The sequence below is a fragment of the Microcaecilia unicolor genome, chromosome 1, assembly GCF_901765095.1.
Source record: "Microcaecilia unicolor chromosome 1, aMicUni1.1, whole genome shotgun sequence".
NCBI classification, from domain to species: Eukaryota; Metazoa; Chordata; class Amphibia; order Gymnophiona; family Siphonopidae; genus Microcaecilia; species Microcaecilia unicolor.
In genome coordinates, this window is record NC_044031.1 from 305,154,308 (window position 1) to 305,178,071 (window position 23,764).

The 23,764-nt window shown below is 44.9% G+C and overlaps 1 protein-coding gene across 1 annotated transcript in view; it reads right to left on the reverse strand.

Moving 5' to 3' along the window:
* Positions 1 to 23,764, reverse strand: part of DESI1 (desumoylating isopeptidase 1) — a 295,492-nt gene that overhangs the window by 116,142 nt on the left and 155,586 nt on the right. The window lies entirely within an intron of this gene.

Consider the following 23,764-nt stretch of genomic DNA (forward strand, 5'->3'; position numbering starts at 1 on the left):
AAACATGACCTAAATAGCCAAGTGATTCAATGTGAGACAGCATGGGCATAATATATATATATATAAACAAATTATATTAAGTGTTAATTCTGTTTAAAGTTTGGTGTCAAATACTATTTCAACTTTTCACCCTGCAAGTAAAGTGAAGGAATGCCAGATGGTTTAGATTCTCAATGTCTAACTTTGCTGGGCTACAGGTCAAAAAGGTCAGAGAGAGAAACTTTCTTTGACCCGTTGTGAGTGATGGATTGCTAATGCTACCACATCTGTATACCATTATAAACAAGGCATGAGCCATACATACTGTAGTTTAAAAGTAGGCTGAATGCTGTTTAAATGATTCTAGATATTCTTGATATGTAGATTTTGTTATAAGGAATTCTGATTTCTTGATATTTAGAATATGTTTTATAGGGAATTTGATTTCTGCTTATTTTAGAATATGTTTTTCTGTGTAATCAATAAGTTTTGTTTCTGTGTAGAATGTCTGTTCAACTCAGTGTTGCTTTTCAAGTGGGACTGCAGTTGAAAAGGTCAGCATATGGTTTGAATCTATACAGTCCTAGCTAGTTCAGTGTATGAGGGTAAGAGGTCAGAGAAGTCAACTCTCTTCTCCTTGATTAATATAGGTAAATGTAGGAATGGTCCTGAAAGTAATAACAAACTATATCTGTATGCTATTAAGTAAGAATATCCCTTAGCCCTTAAATGAACCCAGTTTAAGCTATAGCTGAGAAATTAATCATAATGAATGCCAAGAGTTCTGGTGCCTAATTGTCTGGTGTGAGAGGCCCCAGGTCATAGGTCAGTTTGAGAAATATTAAACCTATGTAACTGATATTTTTAAGTAATGTATAGAGATGATTGGTTGAGACAGGGTAATTAATTTATTCTTTACCATCTGGAGAGTAAGGGGGCTAGAGAGGGGGATAGAATTGTATATAAGTGGGAGCAGAAGCAGCTTACGTCAGAAGGGACAGACAGAAGAAAGAGAGCTGAAGGAAGACAGACAGAAGAAGAAGAGAAGGAGCTGAGACAGAAGCCATCAGACAAAGAGAGCTGAGAAAGAGAAGAAGAGAGCTAGAACTGATGTCCTACTTTGTTTGCTGGCAAATAAAGAAGATTTCTCCCTCATTCTGGTGTGTTCTGTTTGACTCCTGAAGTACCACAAATTCTGCTAACAATAGTGGTAATTCTGCATCAATTCCTGCAACAATTCTTGGTGGCAGCGGTAGGATCCCGGACCCTGCAGTAATTCCGGCACCCAACTGACTGAAGAACATTCGCCGGGTATGTATTCTGTATTGTAATCCTAGCTAGGAAAACTGTAAACCAGCCCTCAAAAATTGAGGGAAGGGGAGTCTGATCAACTCTCAGCGAAGGCCCTAGTAGCTTCTAGTCGTGGGGACTAGCAGCGAAACCGCCTGAGCTTATCTGTATCTGAGAAATCTGAAATTGTTGGGTGGGATTTTTGTACGGAATGTGTGTGATGCTTGAATGTTAATGAGTGCGGACTTCTTATAGCTGCGTTTCCAGTTAACGCGAGTTCAACTGGCCAGCGACGGAAGGAAGCGATTGTTGTCTGTCTACCTAGTGTCTCGGATTGTGGACCCCTAACCACAATTCCAAATATTCCCTCCCTCTTTGTGTGTTGTAACTGTAAGCATTATGGGAGGGACATCATCTAGAAAAATTGAGACTCCCTTAGATTGTATGCTTAAGAATTTCAAAAAGGATTTTTAATTAATGACTATGGACAGACTTTAAGCTTAAGTACTCTAAGAACCTTGTGTGAAGTTGAGTGGCCATCTATGGGAGTGGGGTGGCCCCTAGTGGCAGCTTAGATATTGAAGTAATCCGGAAGGTCTACAGCATAATTGTAGGAGAACCAGAATATCTGAACAACTCCCCTATATAGATTCCTGGGACAGCCTTGTGACTGACCCTCCCTCTTGGTTGAAAACTTATATGGGATCCCCAGTAAAGTTCATGTTGGGCCGCGTTCAAAGAAAGATTAGAAAATCTAAACTGGAAGAGGGAAAGAGCCCTAGGAAGCCTACCACCCAATCGGTGGCTTCCGCCCCTACCCTGTCCGAGAAACCCATACTCTCTGATGACCCCTCAGATCTTGAGCCACCACCTTATGGCCCATTGTTGGGGTCCGTGCCACCCCCAGAGATCCACGCCGCCCAGCCCAAGCTTCTCCAGCACAGGCTTCTCCGGATAGCTCCTCTTCTGTGCAAACCCCGCCACATCCTAGGGTGGACCTTTCAGCCAGCCTCTACCCTCCTTTGCCACATTCTCCCCTGTTAACCTCCCAAGACCCGCTTTGGGCTGCACCCCCTGACTCTTCAACTCCCGACAGCCCAGCCTTTCCCTCTAGTACCCCTACCCACTCATCAGGGGCCCGGCATCCCTTTCAATGGACTGAATCACCTGTGACCACCTCTCAGTCTATGAGTATCCCTCCCCATCCCTCAGGGTTTCAACACACCTCCACTGAATGGGTTAGACCTGCTGCAATCACTTTTGAGCATGATAGGGGGGTAGCTCCTAGCTCTACCTCAGGTTCCATTCCCACCTCCTCGAGAGTTCTGCCCCTGCGTCAGGTAACCACCACTCGACCGGATCCTAATAATGAGGGTCAGGTTATGCAGGCACAGGCCTACCAGTATGTACCCTTCACAACCACCGATCTCCTGAATTGGAAGACGCATTACCCCTCTTATACTGAAAACCTCAGGCAGTGGTGGACCTAGTGGCTAGCATTATGGCCACCCATAACCCAACCTGGACTGATTGTCAACAACTTCTCCTGACCCTCTTCACAACTGAGGAGAGGCGGAAGATTTTACAAAATGCTGAGGCCATCACGCGAGCGCGTGTTCCCGAGGGATACAGGACCAGAGGAATGGGTTAGAACTCGGTTCCCTCGCGCAGCTCCAGCTTGGGATCCAAATAATGGACAGCACTATGAACTGTTGTCTGGCTATTGCCGGGACTTGCTGGAAGGTATGAGGAAAGGCATAAAGAGGCCCATTAATCTGACAAAGGTCTCTGAAATTCTCCAAGGGGCAACTGAATCCCCTGGGGCCTTTTTAGAGCGACTAATTGAAGCCTACAGAACATACACCCCATTTGACCCTGAAGCACTAGAAAACCAGAGAATGGTGAATAGTGCATTGGTGGCCCAGAGTATGCCAGATATCCGGAAGAAGTTGCAGCGTCAGGAGGATTCGCAGGGATGAATACCACCCAGCTAATTGAGATCGCAACAAAGGTTTTCGTAAATAGGGATCAGGAGGTGCGCCGAGAGGCTGACCGGAAGATGCAGAAGAAGGCCGACCTTTTAGCGGCAGCCATTACTAACTCCACCCTTAATCGAGTTCGACCTCTAGCCAATGGGAAGCCAAAGTGGGACCCCGGACCACCAGCCAGGCCCCGAGATTCCTTCAATCAATCCCGGCCACGAGGGGAGAATCCCAGACCAAGATTGGAGAGGGATCAGTGTGCCTACTGTAAGGAAAGAGGGCACTGGAAAGATGAATGCCCCCAGAGGCGCCAGGGACTGAGAAGGGGACCAGGAGATCGAGGAAGCCGAGGCCGAGTTCGAGAGGGAAGGTATGAGCCTCCTGAATCTGACATCATTGGGATAGCCGAGATGGCAGAATGGGATGAATAGGACAGACCGGGTTCCTACAAACTGGGCTCCCAGGAACCCATGGTCAAGTTAACTATAGGGAGCCGCTCAATTCCATTCATGATTGATACAGGAGCTGAATATTCTGTTGTGACGGAACGATTAGCGCCTGTGTCTGGAAAAACTGTCCGAGTGGTGGGAGCCACGGGGGTGCAGAACCGGAGGCCCTTCCTGACGACCCGTAGATGCCAATTAGGCTCACACACAGTCACTCATGAATTTCTGTATATGCCAGACTGTCCAATCCCTTTGTTAGGCCGGGACCTGCTGTCCAAGCTTAGGGCCCAAATTTCCTTTGACTCTGATGGCCAGACTTCAGTCTCCTTTCGGCCCCCGACATCCAGCCCTAAGGGCATATTGAGTCTCTGCTGCCCTCTTGAAGAATGGCGGCTGCATCAGTCGCAGGGTCAAGTTGACCTACCCCTGGCAGACAGTTTCCAGGTCAGTGGGGTATGGGCAGAAGATAATCCCCCAGGGTTGGCCCGAAATATTCCTCCTGTTCATGTAGACTTACTTCCGAGTGCCCAGCCAATCCATCTTCGTCAATACCCAATTCCCGAAAGGCTCTGGAAGGGATTCAAGCACATTTGAATGGTTTGTTATCCCATGGAATTATTCGCCCTTGCCAGTCTCCATGGAATACGCCACTATTGCCAGTTCAGAAGCCAGGGACTGAGGACTACCGGCCAGTCCAAGACTTACGAGTGGTTAACAAATCCACTATCTCATTACACCCTGTAGTGCCTAATCCATATGTCCTGCTGGGATTGATACCTTCTGGAGCTACCCATTTCACAACACTGGACCTAAAAGATGCCTTCTTTGTATTCGGGTGGCCCCCGCCAGTCAACTGCTTTTTGCCTTTCAATGGGAAAACCCAGTAACAGGAAGGAAGCTTCAGTATACATGGACCCGCCTGCCACAGGGGTTCAAGAATTCCCCCACCATTTTTGGGACTGCCCTAGGACAAGACCTTAAGACTTTTAAATCTGAGCCTTCCAGGCGAGTTTTACTCCAGTATGTAGATGACCTCCTGATTGCAGCGGTGACCCAGGAAGAGTGTTTTGAGGCTACCAGAGAATTGCTGGAGCTACTCTTGGATGCAGGCTATAAGGTCTCACGCTCAAAGGCCCAACTCTGTCAGTCAGAAGTGAAGTATTTGGGCTTCTGCATTTCCCAGGGAAGTCGGAGACTGGATGTCAGTAGGAAGCAAGCAGTTGCTGCAATTCCCCAACCCAAGTCCAGAAGGGAAGTTAGGGAATTTCTGGGAGCAGCCGGATTCTGCAGAATTTGGATTCCAAATTTTGCACTGATGGCGAAACCCCTTTACCAGGCCACAAAGGGGGGTGAAAGGAACCATTTGAATGGGGACCTACTGCTCAACAATCCTTCATTGCCATAAAGAAAGCCCTACTCCAAGCCCCTGCGTTAGGCCTTCCTGATGTGGAGAAACCTTTCTCACTCCATGTCCACGAGCGACAGGGGGTGCTGACCCAGATGATGGGATCCTGGCAGAGGCCTGTTGCATACCTGTCTAAACAGCTGGATGGAGTGGCTAAAGGATGGCCAGCCTGCATGAGGGCTATTGCAGCAACAGCCTTACTGGTTCAGGAAGCTGACAAGTTGACCTTGGGGCAAGAACTGGTTGTCAAAGTCCCCCATGCAGTTCTCACCCTCATGGAGTATAAGGGTAACCACTGGTTTACAAATAACCGCATGGTTAAGTACCAAGCCAGCTTGTGTGAGAATCCACGGATACACCTGGAAACAGTAGCTACATTCAATCCTGCCACTCTTTTGCCAGCATCTGAGGGACCACCGGATCATGACTGTATCCAAACTATGGATGAAGTGTACTCCAGTCGACCAGATCTCAAAGATGTTCCGTGGAGGGACCCAGATGTAATTTATTTCACAGATGGAAGCAGTTACGTGGAGAACTCCAAGCGATTGGCAGGCTATGCTGTGGTGACAGAGGACAAGGTGATAGAAGCAAGGGCCCTGCCCCAAGGAACTTCAGCCCAGAAAGCAGAACTTGTGGCCCTCATACGAGCTCTGGAGCTAGCAGCAGGACTGGTGACCAACATTTATACTGATTCCAAGTATGCCTTCACAACCCTACATGCTCATGGAGCTTTGTATAAGGAAAAGTGTAAATAATTGGCAATACAAAATGGAGTCAAGCAGAAAGAAAATGGTTGCTTGCTGGACAAGCAGCAGTTGAAATATAATTGACCTTGTACAGAATGTGCACAGGTCTGCAGAATGAACATGTGAGCATGATTGAAATAACAGAGAACAACGATTGGCAAAAGAACTGAAACTTGTGGCTATAACTTTTGTAGATAAGAAAAAGGGAGTGAAAGGAAGACGCCAGATGGCCTGTATGAGAATCATGATTCACATGAAAAGAATAGAGCAGTGTGTGATGAAAAGAAAAAAAACTGTATATAAACTGAAGGTGAAATGTAGTAACAAGCAATTATAACTGCAGCTTTGTAACTGATGAGATTGTTCTTGTATTGCTTCCTGGGCAACCTAATGTTGCACAGCTCTGTCATGACATTGGCAGTTGAATAAAAACCTTTTTCTTGGTACCATTTGTTTATATATTTTTTTTTATATACTATGAACTGAATAAACTGAGTTTTGGATTTAGTACAACTGTGGATTTTGTACAATTGGCGACCTGCACGAAGGGACTCCAATCCTTGGAGATGTTGATTGAGTCCAGGAGCATCGGTCTTACGATACTGATCAGCTCGTAAGAAGTGCCCCTGCAACTTCTGATCTCGTGTGAGGAGCCAGCGTGGTTGATTGATCAACAGTGCATCGGTCTTACGATACTGGCCAGCTCGTGAGAGGTGCTCTGCAATCTTCTGATTTGTAGACGGGGACTGCTTGGTTTTTTTTTGTGAGTATTATTTTTTTTTTTGACGTCATTCTTTCTTCTGTATTATATTTCCTTACGCTGCTTGCCATTTTTCTGTTTTATTTTTTATTTTTCTTGTACTTTTTGTTCTTTGCTATTATTTGCAATACTATTGTACTATATGTAAAATGGCTAATATTAATATTGATATTGAGGTTCTTGTCTCTTCTACAGCAGACGGTGCAAGCTTTGTATATGCAGCACCAGGATTTCGTTGCTGGGGATAATGTTGTTTCTTTCTTGAATCTGGTTGTTAAAAAGGGTATGACAATTCATGCTTTTCTTTAAGTCTTATGGGTATAGTATTACGGAGGTTAAATACAAAGCCTCCCTTCAGGAATGTAGCCTTGATTTTCCTCCAGCTGTTTTTGTCACGCTATGTTAACTTTCAACTTTGTGATTTACTGAAAGGTGCATGACGGCATTTTCTGAGGTTTAAAATAAATAAATAAATAGGAATTATTTAGCTAAGTTTTGGATTATGGAGTTATTACAAATTTTATATACCTTGTATACCAGGATTTTGTGCTATCCCAGTGCCCTTCTAGGCAACTGCCTGGGTTGCCTCACTTTGTTTCTCTTTATTACATTAGATTTAACATTTGTATTCTTATAGCTCCATGCTGCACTTGGGTTCAAAGCACGGTGCATCTGTTGTAATTTACTGTGAGATTTATGGTATCGTGTTCATTTACTGACTATAGTCCCTAAAGAATGTAAAGAAACCACAGAAGGTATCCCACACCCCAAAAGTTAAACATTGGATTTTAAAACTCAGATTTGTAGCTTATGTCAAAGTTACCGAGACAGCTTGTTGCAGCTTGTTTCCTCCCCGCTTCTGCACAGATACATTAAACAAACCCTCCATTCGGAAAAAAAAAAAAAAAAAAGGGGTCCAGTTTGTGCTTTTCTTCAGGGACATATCAGCTGCCTGTAGCCATGATTCATTTGCCTTTTATGCAAACCTTATGAGTCTCGTAGGCAGTGCAAATCACAGCTGCTTAATAGTATTGCACTAAATTTGTTTTCCTCCACTGCAGGGGAGGGATGCAAATTCCTAAGTTATTCATGAGATTTGCAGACTATTTCTTGCCTATTCTCTGTACCTACCTCAGTAGGATTTGTACAATAAATGTCTAGTGAAATATCCCACGTGTATGTCTGTACGGTAATTGAGATTTCAGAGAGATAAGTTTTAGGTTTCATGTGGATTTTCTTGTTTCAGTGTTCAGTTGTTTACTTATGATGTCACTCTTCTTTCTTTTATTGATGACTTGTTCCCTCTGCTGATCTTTGTGTGTATTACATGCACAAGTTGCTTTGGGAAAGAGAAAAGAAAAAAAGAGACAGTTGCCCAAAGGAGCTTGCGGTCTAAACCAGGGCAGACAGACAAGACTCACAATTACAGACTTTTGTTTTAATAATGTGATTTATGCAAGGAACCGTTTGTCTACTAAACTACTTAATGTGTTTAACTCATCATGCTTGTGATACATTATATCTGTGTTACTTTACCTTGGGCAATTGGGACTCCAGAGATATTGCCCCCCCAGGGTAAAGGAATTTAGCTGAATGTTCAGATTAAGAAGTTGTTAATGTACCTTGAATGAGAATGCTTTGTGATGCTATAGAACATTTCTAGGCACCTGCCTACTTTGCTGACATCATCCTTGTTCTAACTTTTCTCCATAAATCATATGTCTCATGATTTTAGCTGGACGCTTAAACCTGGTTGTCCAGAGAGGTGAGGTGTACCATGATAAAGATCTAAATGTAAGTTTGAAATCATAGGGAATCACATTGTGAAGAAGATGGAAGCAAGTTCCCATTCCTTGAAAGGTTACTGAGATGTTTGAAGCTTGTAAAAGATATACTGCCAATGTGCAAGTTGTGTGAATAGTGTGAATAACCACATGGCAGGAGTACATGATTATGTGCTACGAAAGTACACTTGTAAGTTAGATAGAAGGGTTGTGGAAGTGGATATATGTGGAAGTGTTTCATTGAGTATAGAATTAAGCTAATGGCATTTTGTTAAGGGTTTGACCAGATATTGAGTGAATTATTATCATTTATGCCCTGAGGCCTACATAGAGGCCCTGTTCTGATTTATCGTTTGGAGTCCTCTCTCTTGTTTTTCAGGTTCATCAAATTGTCCTCTCACCTTAGTTGGCAGGCAGGACGTGACATCATTTGACTGTGATCACTGATGGCACCAGTCTGTGTTAAGGCCTGCTGTCTACCATTCCTGATCTACTTCTGAATTGATAAATAATTTTTATAATTGGCATGTGACATTGCACTTACCAGCCTCTGACATGAGTAAAGCTATGGAAGTCTCATTTTGGCATCCAAATATGCTTTCTTTGCCATGAGAATTGTACTAAACTGTTTAGTTTGTTCCAAAAATATAGTACATCGAGGTCCAGTTATTTCTCCTGGATCCATTCCAATTCCAACGGGACCCGGAGTAGAGTGGCATTTGGACTTTACAGATATGGTAATACCAGTAAAAGGTAAAAGGTATCTTTTAGTGTGGGTCGACGCATTTACAAAATGGGTGGAAGCGTTTCCGTGTTCAAAGGAAACTGCTCAGGTGGTAATAGACACCTTTTTGAAATATATTACCAGCCCATGGATGTCCACAAAAATTGGTAACGGACAATGGAAGTCATTTTGTAAACTCACTGGTCAAAGATATGACTGATTTATGTGGAATACTGCATAGACGGGTGGCAGTCTATCGCCCTACTTCTAATGGCCTAGTGGAACGCTATAATGGCCTATTAAAAACAAGACTTAGAGTCTTACTAGCCTCATTAAATCGGGGCTCAGAAAAGAATATACCTAGTTGGACTTATTGCCCATGGCTGTGCTACAGTTAAGGTGTCATCCAAGTACAAAATTGCAGATCTCACCTTTTCAACTTCATACAGGACGAGACCCTAGAGGGGTACCTGTAAAAGAAATTGATACCGGCTTTGACGGTATAACTAATTATTGGAAACAAATAAATCCAATAATAAATTTGACCAGAGATATGGCAATTTGTAAATCAAAGGAAGTTCCTAATATGACTTTTCCTTCATCTTTTTCAGTGGGTCAAAAGGTCCTTCGAAAGAACTTCACACATAAGACCTGGAAGGACCCAATTTACGTGGGACCATTTGAAATAAAAGAGCTAACTCACACAGCTGCAAGATTGTCAGACCATACCACCTGGGTACATCTGTCTGATATACGTAAGGCTCATGATCTAGGACTACCTGAGGAAATAGAAACCACTATTGCACCTCCAGAGAGAAGAGAACATTGATTAATAACATTACCAGTGAAAAAGGATTATGAAGGCTTTTGTAATCTGTTTGCTGGTAGGACTTACTTATGGACTTAATACATATGTTGAGAGAATTCAACATGCCTCAAAGACTCTTAATCTGACTAACTGTATTGTTTGCACTCCACTTGTCACTTCCGTACTTACCATTCCACACATTCACCCTTACTCTATGATTAAGTTGCAAGGTATTCATAATTGTTTCAGTAATGGTACCTGCTATTTGGGTCGGGGACATGAGCACAGACAATATTGGACCAATGTTACTGCTCAACGCCTGCCTTCTTTGTTGCTCATACTATTCCTGCACTGAACTATTGGTGTCTGATAAACTCTAGTTCACTTCAGGGTGAGAAACCTAATGTTTTATGTAATTATACTTATGACATACAATCCCGGAATTGGACTGTGTTACAGGGATCCTATGTTATAAATCAGACTGCAACATCTATAGCTTGTGCTAACAAAATGTTCTGTAACCGGACACTGACAACCTCTTATGTGACCTCTACTAACCTTACTCTTACAAATTTGACTTTCTTCTTTTCATTATGTCAATTTAATGCCTCTTCTATACAAGCCATTACTGCTGTACCTACTGCGTGTTCTTCACTTAAGGCACTAAACAATCCTATTTTTCCTTTTTCTCAAACTTATGCTTTATATCATAACCTAATTTCTCTACAGTCTTTACGGTTGGGAGATTATTTGTTATGTGATAATATCCTGTACACCTATCTTCCATCATGTTATAAGTTCTGCACTCTTGTTCAACTAAATTTATTTGATTTGATCATTCCATTAGATGCTAAACCACATAATTCCAATAGTCAGAGACGACGTAAAAGACATGTTTCTAGTACCTCCTTTAGTGCTTTAACAGGAGATGATCAAGCTTTACAATTAGCATTGGATTATATTAACAGTACCTATCCCATGACCAAGACACGTTTAGATGCCTTGTCAGCCACTGGATGGATTCCATTTGCAGGATCTGCCATTGCAGCTGAAATGGGTATGTCAATCAGACGCTTACAATCACTATTACATGTTGTAACACATGAACTAGATATAGCTATAACAGCACTTCAAGAGGAAATTGATGATACAGCGAGATATGCAATGCACACCCGCATAGCGGTTGATTTCATGTTAGCCCAATCTGGAGGAGTGTGCGGCATAGTGAATGATACCTCCTGTTGTTCAGTTATAGAAATAAATCAATAATTGTAAGAAATGCAATGAAGCGTATTGTTGACTTGGTAAAATTATCAAGTCAAGATTATGAAGGTATATTGGATACCTCATGGTGGGACTCAGTAAAAGGATGGTTTGGAGGACTAGGCCCATGGTTAAAAGGTCTTGTAACATTTGCAATTGTTTTTATAATAGTTTTATTGCTACTGGCTTGTCTGATTCCTTGCTGTATGAAAATATGTGGAAATATGCTGACAAAAGTAACAGCCACAACTATGATCTCTCAAAAACAATGTAAACATAACCCAGATCAATCAGGAATTGATTGAGAAAAAAGAAATACACAATGTGTATGCTAAAGCATCTGTAATGAAAAAAGCACTTGATAGAAACTGTTTCCTAGTGACGACGGCCTTGTGAAAAAGAGTAATGTGATATTCTACATCTTAAACAAGCTCAAACATGCTAGTGAAACTATTAGTGCATACTAATGTGAACACTGTTTGTCATCAGTGTTCAAGGGGGGTATGTAAATAATTGGCAATACAAAATGGAGTCAAGCAGAAAGAAAATGGTTGCTTGCTGGACAAGCAGCAGTTGAAATATTTGACCTTGTACAGAATGTGCACAGGTCTGCAGAATGAACATGTGAGCATGATTGAAATAACAGAGAACAACGATTGGCAAAAGAACTGAAACTTGTGGCTATAACTTTTGTAGATAAGAAAAAGGGAGTGAAAGGAAGACGCCAGATGGCCTGTATGAGAATCATGATTCACATGAAAAGAATAGAGCAGTGTGTGATGAAAAGAAAAAAAACTGTATATAACTGAAGGTGAAATGTAGTAACAAGCAATTATAACTGCAGCTTTGTAACTGATGAGATTGTTCTTGTATTGCTTCCTGGGCAACCTAATGTTGCACAGCTCTGTCATGACATTGGCAGTTGAATAAAAACCTTTTTCTTGGTACCATTTGTTTATATATATTTTTTTTATATACTATGAACTGAATAAACTGAGTTTTGGATTTAGTACAACTGTGGATTTTGTACAAAAGGGACTCATAAATGCCGCAGGCCAACCTGTTAAGTATGGACCTGAAATACTTCAGCTGCTAGAGGCTGTTTGGGCCCCCAAGAAGGTAGCTGTCATTCACTGCAGGGGACACCAAAGGATAGATACTCCAGTGGCCCGAGGGAACCGCCATGCTGATTGGGTGGCCAAGGAAGCTGCTCGAGGACCCCAAGCAAGTACTGTGACCCCTCTGTTTCAAATTCGACTGCAAGAATGGACGCCTATGTACACCCAAATGGAAGAGAAATGGGCTCAAGAAGAAGGTGCAGTAAGGAGACCTGATGGCTGGTTACATCTCCCTGATACCAGAGTTCTGGTGCCACGCCACCTAGCTTGGCCTGTAGTGTCTCAAGCTCATGACCTGTCACACTTAGGGAAAACAGCACTAGCCCGCCTACTCAGTCGAGTAGTGGTGCTGGAAGGATTGGATAGTCTGGTTGCCACTGCCTCTGCCCGATGTACTCTCTGTGCCCAGAATAATGCTCGTCAGGGACCCCGTATTCCACCCGGAGTTCAGTCCAGAGGATTAACACCCTTTGAGTCCCTAGTTATAGACTTCACAGAAATGCCCAGGAGCGGTAGGCTCCGATACCTCTTGGTCATGGTCTGTACCTTTTCTGGTGGGTGGAAGCATATCCTACAGTCACTGAGAAAGCCACAGAAGTAGCTCGAGCCCTCCTTAGGGATGTCATCCCCAGGTATGGACTGCCCCTTGCCATAGGTTCAGATAATGGTCCCGCCTTTGTTGAAGCCACACTTCAGGCCCTGTCCCGCGCATTGCGCATTACCTGGAAATTGCATTGTGCCTATCGTCCCCAGAGTTCAGGGCAGGTTGAGCGGGCAAATAGAACCTTGAAAAATAGCCTAGCAAAGATTTGTCAGGAAACCCAACTGAAATGGCCACAGGCACTGCCACTAGCCCTCTTCCGCCTCCGATGCACCCCAACTAAAGGAACAGCCCTCTCTTCCTTTGAAATTGTGTATGGGAAGCCCCCAGCCATTTTGCAGGGAATTAAGGGAGACATAGGGATTTTAGGGTCTGCCCAGGTGCAGGAGCAGTAGCCCTCTTGGGCAGGATAATTTCTGAGCTTCAGTCTTATGTGAGAGAAATAAACCCTGTCCCCTTCCAGGCTCAGGTACATTCCTTCCTGCCAGGGGATAGAGTTTGGGTGAAAGACTGGAGGCTCCAGCCTTTAGGGCCCCGATGGAAAGGACCTTTTACTGTTTTGCTTTCTACCCCTACAGCTGTGAAGGTCGCAGGGATAACTCCATGGGTCCATTGGTCTCGAATTAAGTCTGCTGACCAGACTGAGCCCAGCACGGATCAGACGGAGCCTAGACAGTGGAGAGCAGAAAGTGATCCAGCGGAGCCATTGAAGTTGCGCTTGACCCGAACCAAAGAATCTACTAGCTGAAAAGAAGGTCAACTGCATACTGCAGGAGCTGCTGAACTTCGGCTTCACACTGAGACTCTTTCTGTCCAGATTCTGGCTTTCTTGGAATTTGAGAGCTTGATCCTTGTCAGTTGAGGGTCTATCCCAACTGGTATAAGAACTCAAAGACTGAGAACAGTATATTAGAGTAATCTGTGATTAGCACAGATTGTTGAAATATTATTGCTTAATTAGTTTGCTGTATTTGTTTTAGATTAGGAAGAAAGAAAATGTTAGTAGTTTGGATGCTTTTGTTGTTTTCTACTCCTTGCCTCCTTGTTCCTAATACCCCAACTCGCTCCAACCTTTGGTTACACTCTGTCCAGGAACTAATTAGCCAGGCAAAGATTACTTCCCCTTGTATTGTGTGTTCCCGATTTTCTCCTTATACCACAGATGTCCCAGCTGTTCCTGTCCCTGTGCAGCTCCCAGCTCTTATACCTCCCTACTTTTCGAGTTCAGGCCCTTGGAGACAGGATTATACTTGGTGGTCCTTTTATAATGCTACTTCCCCCTCTGAATCTTCTCTAAGGCCAGTCTTTACGTCTCCTTATCCAGCTTCTGGAGTGTTTTGTTTAACAAGAAACATCTCAACTGTTCTTCCCATTCCCTGTAACTATACTAATGTTCTCCCAGAAAAAGGGGAATCTGTGTGGGTAGTTTCTCCAGGTACTCCTATGTGCCCTACTACCATACCTGCAGATTATGACCAAGGTGATTATCTGGCCCCTAACCGTACTACTGAGAAGACTATAGTGTCCCGGCCTATTTTCTACTTCCATAAGTCCCCGGGGTATGAAAGGTTTATAACACATGAGCAGCTTGTCACAATTGGGGATTGGCACCTATGGTGTACAAAGTCTCCATTTCATCTTCGTTCCCCCTGGGATAGGGGCTCGCATTATGGGCATCCTAATGTCCATCCTGTGCCAACATTTATTGGGAACTTTCCTCACCCTCTCCTTGGTCATTACTGGCTCTGTGATAATGTCCTCCACATGATTCTTCCCCCCACGTATGAGTTTTGTGTATTGGTAACCTTGAATTATTTTCCTAAAGTTATTCCTCTTCTCAAGCCACCATCCCCGCACCGCTCTAAGCGAGAGGCCTTGTCCTTACCCTCTTCCGTTGCCACAGAGGATGAGGCGATTGAATTAGCCCTCCAGTATATCAACTCTACTTATCCTCTGACTAAAAAGAGACTTGTAGCCCTTTCTGCCACGGCCTGGATTCCAATTGGGGGCCCGGTAGCGGGTATTACTGAACTAGGCATGGCTACCCGGAGACTTCAGTCCCTACTCCATGTTTTAGTTCATGAGTTGAACGTGGTAGTCAATGCATTGCAGGATCAAATTAATGAATTAAGTATAGTTTCTCGGTATAACCGTATGGGCTTGACTATCTCTTTGCAGCCCAGGGTGGCCTCTGCACAGTGCTCAATTCTTCAGAGTGCTGTACTATTGTCACAAATAGGACGCATGTAGTTAGGCATGCTATGGATAAAGTCCTACAGTTGGCTAGCCTTAATGTGGAGGATTACCGAGGAGGATTAGACCTTACCTCCTGGTGGTGGTCATTGACCTCCTGGATACGTCCCTTGTTCATTTCCCTAATAGTCTTAGTTTTAGCAGGGTTATTGTTTTGTTTCCTGGCCTCATGTGCTTCGGCAGTATGCCGTCGGACCTTAACAAGTAGGGTAATGGTGATTCACAAGTCTATTCCTAGTTAGGATCACTATAATCTCCAGAGTTTGAGTTGTGAGACTTATCTCTGCATGAGCTGATTTTAGTCTCAAAGGGGGAATGAGACAGCATGGGCATAATTATATATATATAACAAATTATATTAAGTGTTAATTCTGTTTAAAGTTTGGTGGTCAAATACTATTTCAACTTTTCACCCTGCAAGTAAAGTGAAGGAATGCCAGATGGTTTAGATTCTCAAATGTCTAACTTTGCTGGGCTACAGGTCAAAAAGGTCAGAGAGAGAAACTTTCTTTGACCCTTTGTGAGTGATGGATTGCTAATGCTACCACATCTGTATACCATTATAAACAAGGCATGAGCCAGACATACTGTAGTTTAAAAGTAGGCTGAATGCTGTTTAAATGATCTAGATATTCTTGATATGTAGATTTTGTTATAAGGAATTCTGATTTCTTGATATTTAGAATATGTTTTATAGGGAATTTTGATTTCTGCTTATTTTAGAATATGTTTTTCTGTGTAATCAATAAGTTTTGTTTCTGTGTAGAATGTCTGTTCAACTCAGTGTTGCTTTTCAAGTGGGACTGCAGTTGAAAAGGTCAGCATATGGTTTGAATTTATACAGTCCTAGCTAGTTCGGTGTATGAGGGTAAGAGGTCAGAGAAGTCAACTCTCTTCTCCTTGATTAATTATAGGTAAATGTAGGAATGGTCCTGAAAGTAATAACAAACTATATCTGTATGCTATTAAGTAAGAATATCCCTTAGCCCTTAAATGAACCCAGTTTAAGCTATAGCTGAGAAATTAATCATAATGAAATGCCAAGAGTTCTGGTGCCTAATTGTCTGGTGTGAGAGGCCCCAGGTCATAGGTCAGTTTGAGAAATATTAAACCTATGTAACTGATATTTTTTAAGTAATGTATAGAGATGATTGGTTGAGACAGGGTAATTAATTTATTCTTTACCATCTGGAGAGTAAGGGGGGCTAGAGAGGGGGATAGAATTGTATATAAGTGGGAGCAGAAGCAGCTTACGTCAGAAGGGACAGACAGAAAAGAGAGCTGAAGGAAGACAGAAGAGAAGAGAAGGAGCTGAGACAGAAGCCATCAGACAAAGAGAGCTGAGAAGAGAAGAAGAGAGCTAGAACTGATGTCTACTTTGTTTGCTGGCAAATAAAGAAGATTTCTCCCTCATTCTGGTGTGTGCTGTTTGACTCCTGAAGTACCACAAATTCTGCTAACAATAGTGGTAATTCCTGCATCAATTCCTGCAACAAATGGTTCTCATTTCCAACAGTCCTCTGATTTCTACTCTGTTCAAAAAGCCACCATTGTTTTTAGGACTTTGGTTCACCTATAATTTCCCAAGGTTTCCCTCTAATTCATTGTTCAACTCATTTTCTCATTTGCCCACTGTCTAACTCATTAAAACAGCAATTTTAGGGAAGAAAACTGAGATACTGCTGTTCAGTAATTTCAGAGCTTCTGTTTAGCTGTCACACCATTCTGAATAGGAAGGTGAGAATGTCTTTAAATGAAGTTTGTTGAACAAAATGCCAACGATAGGAAGTCACCAATCTGAATGAACAAACCTCCTTTAAAGACAAACTGGTCAGAATTAGGCCTCGATATTCAATACCAAGCCATGTCTGGGGCCATACAGGTCATGTGCTGACCACCAGATTTTATGTGGATCCCAGCATAAGGAAAGCAGTTGCCCTCGCTCTCTCCAAATCTCCCCTCCCTCCCCCTTATTCTAATCTAAAAGATAAGAAGTCCCTGACCAGGCCCCCACCGCTCAACCCCACCATCTGTTGGACTCCACATGCCTATGTTTGCTAGCCCTGATAGTCTAGGGGGCCCAATCGCTCCTGCCTTCACAGCTCTGGCCCCAAATGCCCACCATGACCTCTAACGAAAGTCTTGTGGTACTGATGTTAAAGGTTATGGCAGCCATTTTGAGGCTAGAACCGCAATGGAGGGTGGGCATTGCTCCTGTCCTTAGGACTCCCTACTAGGGGATATCAAAGGATGGCCCAGGGTGGCCTACAGAGGGTGGAGGGGTGGGGGCCTGGTTGGGTGTGTTGTCTTCAGGGGGGAGAGGGGAGGTGGGCGCCAGAAACCCTTTATGCCACTACCCGGAAATTAACCAGCACCAATCCATATTCAGACCAGTGCCAGGTTAGCTCAGTGGCTACAGTTAGGACAGTCTTTTTGCTGTCCCAATTTTAGCCTCTTACTTATCTGGTTTTGTAAGTACCAGCTCTGCTCAGGCACTACCCCTGTTCCACCCATAGACCGCCTGACACTAACCATGCGGTTAGTACTTATATTCAGCGGCATTTGTCTGGTTAGGTGAATATTGGGCCAAATGTTCAATGATGACAAAATCTGTCGTGGATCCTGGAAAACCACTGTGAACTCAATATTCAAAATATTTATGTGGTTCAAATCAATTTTTAATTACAGAAATCAATATAAATGGTTATATCACCTGTGTCCACACAAGTGGCTGTCCTAAATCTAACTGTGCAAATTTGTGTGATTATAATGGGGTGCCTATTTAATAAACATAGGTGCCTATGTGCCTGTATAAAATAAGCCCTCAGAACCAGCAGGTGTAAATGTGTACGTGGACTCCTGTGTTTTATAAAATATGCAGGGATGTGGCAACCGTGCCCCTGCTGTGTCCAGACTATAATTGCTGGAATATCTAATATAATAATTTGCTCCTCCAACGTTCCAATGTGTCTCACTGGGATCGTAACCATCTCCTGTCATCAGCCAGCCAGCGTTCCATTCCCCCTCACTGCCCCACCCTCCCGTCAAAATGCAATGACGTCAGAGGGCGGGGCAGTGAGAAGGAAGGGAACGCTGGAGGCTGGCTGACTTGAGGAGATGTTACGAACGGAAGCCAGCCAGAGCTTTCAGGTACAAATCAGCAAGTTGACTCCCGCTTCCTCCTCCCAGGCATTTTGCTGTCAAGAGCTGCCTTACCCCGTGCCGCAGTCCACCACACAAGCTGGCAGCCTACCCACCATCGTAGCCGTGTCCTCCTTCTCCTGCCAGCAGAACACGACAAACGCACACAATGAGACTGCGGAAGGCATTCCCCCCTTTCCCAGCAACAGCGCTATCTAACCATTCAAAGGCGGAACCGCAGCCTTGGAGCTCTCCCGGCCTGCCAAATTTCCACTTCCGCGCCGACACACAAGGCGGAGGAAGAGAGGGGACCGAAGGACAAGCTGGCCACGCACTTGCTCCCCGCCCAAAGCAATCGACGGCCGCTATCACCTGTCAATCACGCCATGCCTCAGCGAACTCCGCCCCTTCCCTGCACAGCTGAGTGAGCTGCGCCGCTACTAGAGGAGTGGAGGAGGGAAGAAAAAGGTTTACTGGTTTAATGACTGCGTGGTGCGCGAGCCATGAGAGGATGAGATTTGTTTAAAGACTTATTTTATCATTACTCTCTCTCTGACACACAAACACTCTCTTTTTCTGACTCACTCACACACACTCTGTCTCTTACACAGACTGTTTCTCTCACACACACAGACACTGTCTCTCTCAAACACACACAGATTGTGTCTCTCTTTCACACACACAAACAATGTGTCTTGGTCTCACACACTCTCTAAGGGGAGGTCATCCCCGATTCCCTCCGGTGGTCATCTGGTCATTTAGGGCACATTTTTGTGGCTTGGTCATAAGGAAAAAAGGACCAGGTAAAGTCATTCAAGTGTTCATCAGGGATGCCCTTCTTTTTTCCATTATCAGTCAAGGACGCCCAGGGCCGTGCCTAGGGTCTCTGGCGCCCCCCCTGCAGACTATCAGTTGCCCCCCCCCCCCCGTGAAAATGATCAGGCCCCCCCCCCCCGGTGAAAATGATCGCTCACTACTTGCCACACTGACAGGAATTGTCAGCAATATTCTTAGAAACAAATTGCTATACATTGCAAAATAAGATAGCAGATGTAAATTCTCAAAGTGGACATATTCCAAACGCTAAAATGAAAATAAAATGATTTTTTTCTACCTTTGTTGTCTGGTGACTTTCTTTTTCCGATCATGCTGGCCCAGTATCTGAGTCTGCTGCTATCTGTCCTCTTAACTCCATTTCCAGGGCTTCCTTTCCATTTATTTCTTTACTTTCCTCCTTTCTTCTTCATTTCTTGCTCTATATCCATTTCCAGCAATTTCTTCTCTCTCCCTGGGTCCTGTCCTCCCATCCATGTCCATCCTTGTCCCTCTCTGCCCTTCCCTCCTCCATCCATAGCCAGCAATCCTCCTCTCTCCCCTCCCCTCCATTTCCAGCAATTTGTCCTCTCCCTGGGCCCCCATGTCCATCCTTGTCCCTCTCTGCCCTTCCCTGCTGCATCCATAGCTAGCAATCCTCCTCTCTCCCCTCCCCTTCCAGCAATTTGTCCTCTCCCTGGGCCCTGCTGCTGCCCTCCCATCCATGCCTCTCTGCCCTCCCATCCATGCCTCCATAGGCGGTCGGTGGCCCAACTGTTTGGGGAGGCTAAAGGGGGCGGGGTTAGGGGTGGGCCAGGGGCGGAGCTTACCTCCATAAGTGTTTGACAACACACAGAAAAAAATAAGTAAAAATAAAAGTCACAGTTAATACCTTTTATTAAATTTAGATATTAGATATGTATCATATGTCAAAGAATAAAGTGGTTGCTCAAAGCATATACTAAACACAATCGCTCAACTGCAAACACTATGCACAACTTTGTGCAAAAACACACTCAGAACCTTACTGTACCATAAATATTACACTGGGAAGACCCTAATACACCAATATACCACCATACGGAACATGCAGACCGTCAACAATATGAAACAAGGGATCATAATATCATGATACGTGTAGAACCAAAAAACACCCTTTTAGGGTGGCTAGTGTTCACAATGTAGATCCTTCAAGAGGTAGTGTGTCATGATTTACGCTGTACACCCTTTCTGGTGTTTTGGTGCCACCTCAGTAAGGCCAACACACAATCTCTCCACTGCAAAACACTATATACAAACTTGTGCAAAACACACTCATAGCCTTACCAAACCATAACAGCACTAATTCCAAGGACAGGACGAGCTACAACCTTTATGTGTGGAAAGGCAGCACTATAATTACACCGGGCTCTAAAACACCAGTACACAACCTAGTGAAACCAAAATAAAACAAAAAGGGCTGCAAATACTTCACGCTAGCAGAATACTGCATCTTGATCACACATGAAAAACATGGCTTAACAGATATGAAGGCAAAATACAAGAAGTCGGACTCAGCATGCAGCAATACTAGAAACATTGAAACTTACAAGCAAAATATCACAGATGTACATTTCCAAAAGCTGACATATTCCAATTAATAAATTTTGAATAAAAAATGTTTTCTACCTTTGCTGTCAGAGCATTTAGTTTTTCTATTAGCTTTGGTCCCAGTGTCTTCTTTCCATTTGATATTTTTTTTCTCTCACCATGTCCACCATCTTTCTGTGTCCTATGCGTCCTGTCTACCACCCTATCCTTTCTCCAGTTTCAACATCTGCCCTCAAAGTGTTCCAATCCAGCCTTTAAATTCAGCAATTTTCCCTCCATCCATATAAAGCATTTCTCCTCACTCCCCTCCCCTCCATCCATGTGCATCTACAACCTTTGTCTTCTCTCCCCTCCATCCATGTCCAGCATTTCTCCTCTCTCCCTTCCACTCCATCCGTGTGCATCTCCTTCCTTTATCTTTCCTTCCCCCCCATCCTTGTCCAACATTTCTCCTCTCTTCCCTGCCCTCCACTCCATCCATGTCCAGCATTTCTCCTCTCTTCCCTCCCCTCCATCCATGTGCATCTCCTTCCTGACGTCCCTCCCCTCCATCCATCCATGTCCAACAACTCTCCATTCTCCCCTTCCCTCTCCTCCATCCATCCACCCATATCCTGCAAATTTCCTCTCTCCCCTGTCCCCATTCATCCATCCATGTCCAGAATTCTCCTCTCTCCCTTGCCCTCCCTCTCCATCCATCCATCCATGTCCAGGAACTCTCCGTTCTCCCCTGCCCTCTCCTCCATCTATCTCCAGATAATTTCCTCTCTCCCCTGTCCCCTCGATCTATGCCCAGCAATTCTCCTCTCTTCCCTGCCCTCCCCTCCATCCATGTCAGCAATTCTCTCCCCTGCTCTGCCCTCTCCCCTCCTGTCCAGTGATTTCTTCTCTCTCCCTGCCCTGCATCCATACATGGCCAACAATTCTCCTCTCCCCTGCCCTCCCCCTACATGTGGCCGGCTGCAGCGTTTTTGTGAGGCAGCTCTGGCTCTCCCTCCTTCCTTCCTTGGTTCCGTCTCTGGCTCCCCGATCAGCAGCCCCCCCCCCCCTGCGTGTTTTAACCTTTACTCTCCGACGTGGCAGCGATGTCAATCAATGAAGAACGCACAACAGACTCGCTTCCAGCTTCTCTCTTCACACAGTGTCCAGCCCTCACGGGAACAGGAAATGTATCATCGCTGACGCTGAAGGCGGGACACTGTTGAAGAGAGAAGCTGGAAAACGAGTCTGTTGTGCGTTCTTCATTGATTGACATCGCTGCCACGTTGGGAGTAAAGGTTAAAACACCGGAGGGGGGGGGGGGGGGGCTGCTGATCGGTGGACCAAGCGGGAACCAAGGAAGGAAGGAGGAGAGCCAGAGCTGCCTTGCAAAAGCGCTGCGCTTGTGAGGGCAGCAGGGAAGTCCGAAGTCCACGATTGGGCTGGGGAGGCTTAGCCTCCCCAAGCCTCTTATACGGGGCGCCTATGCATGCCTCGCTGCTCTTTCCTCCGCGCCCTGGGGCCTTTAAATCTTTTACTTCCGGTCGCAGCAGCGTCAGTGAAAGTGGAGCGCTGCCGACGTCTCCCTTCCCTTCGCGCTCTTGGTTCCCTCAGTGTCCGCCTTCTTCTGACGTCAGAAGAAGGCGGGACACTGAGGGAACCAATGAGTGCAAGGGAAGGGAGACGTCGGCAGCGCTTTCACTGACGCTGCTGCGACCGAGGTAAAAGATTTAAAGTCCTCGGCGGTGCGGGGCGAGGGTAAGCACCGCGGTGGCGCCCTCCAGAGGTGGGCGCCCCCTGCGGCGCTTACCTGGCTTACTGCATCAGCACGGCCCTGAGGACGCCCATGTGTTAGGCACACCCCAGCCCCGCCTTTGGCTATGCCTCCGACACGCCCCCGTGAACTCCTGGTCGTCCCCCGCGACGGAAAGCAGTTCGGGAACGCCCAAAATCAGCTTTTGATTATGCCGATTTGGGGCGACCCTGTGAGAAGGACGCCCATCATGCGATGTGTGTCGAAAGATGGCGCCCTTCTCTTTCGAAAACAAGACTGACATCAAACAGTTACACAAATTATAGATCACTACAGAATCCTGAGAAGAGGAGATTATCAGGCTCATTTTCAAAAGAGAAAAATGTCCAAAAAGTGGACATTTTTCTCACACAAAAATGTCCAAATCAGCATTTTCATAACCTATTTTTAGACGTTTTTCTCTGAAGTCCATCAGAAGTGCATCCAAATCTCAAGGGAGTGCCGGGGCGTGTTCAGGGCGGAACTTGGGCATTCTTAAGACTTAGATGTTTTTCAGTCATAATGGAACAAAACAAAAACGTCCAGGACTAAGATGTTCTGAGCTAGACCTGTTTTTATAATAAATAAGGCACAAAAAGGTGCCCTAAATAACCAGATGACCACTGGAGGGAATCAGGAATGACCTCCCCTTATTCCCCAAGTGGTCACTAACCCCCTCCCCCCCCCAAAAAAGTGATGAAAAAACATTACTTGACAGCCTCTGTGCCACCCTCAGATGTTATACTCAGGTCATCAGAATAGCATGCAGATCTCTGAAGTAGTCTAGTGTGGGTGCAGTGCACTGCAGGCAGGTGGACCCAGGCTCCTACCTCCCCTTACCTGTTACACTTGTGGAGGAAACTGGGAGCCCTCCAAAACTCACCAGAAACCCACTGTAACCCGTAAGGGGCTATGATAGTGGTGTACATTGGGGGGTATGGGTTTTGGGGGGCTTAGCAGACAAGGTAAGGGAGCAATGGTCAGATGTGTACCTGGGAGCATTTTATGAAGTCCAGTGCCCCCCTAGGATGCCCTATTGCTTTCCTGGGAGTGTCACTTTTCCATTATTCTACCTGATGCCATACAGGAGCCCAGTGAAATTTCCACCCCCCAAGGTGAAGGTTGACCTGGGCAATAGAATATTTTACGTTTGGGAAGCTTGCCAGGTGCCCTTGGCCTGGATTGGCCGCTGTCATGGACAGGATGCTGGGCTCGATGGACCCTTGGTCTTTCCCAGTGTGGCATTAACTTATGTACTTATGTACATCTACAACCAAACCAGGACCC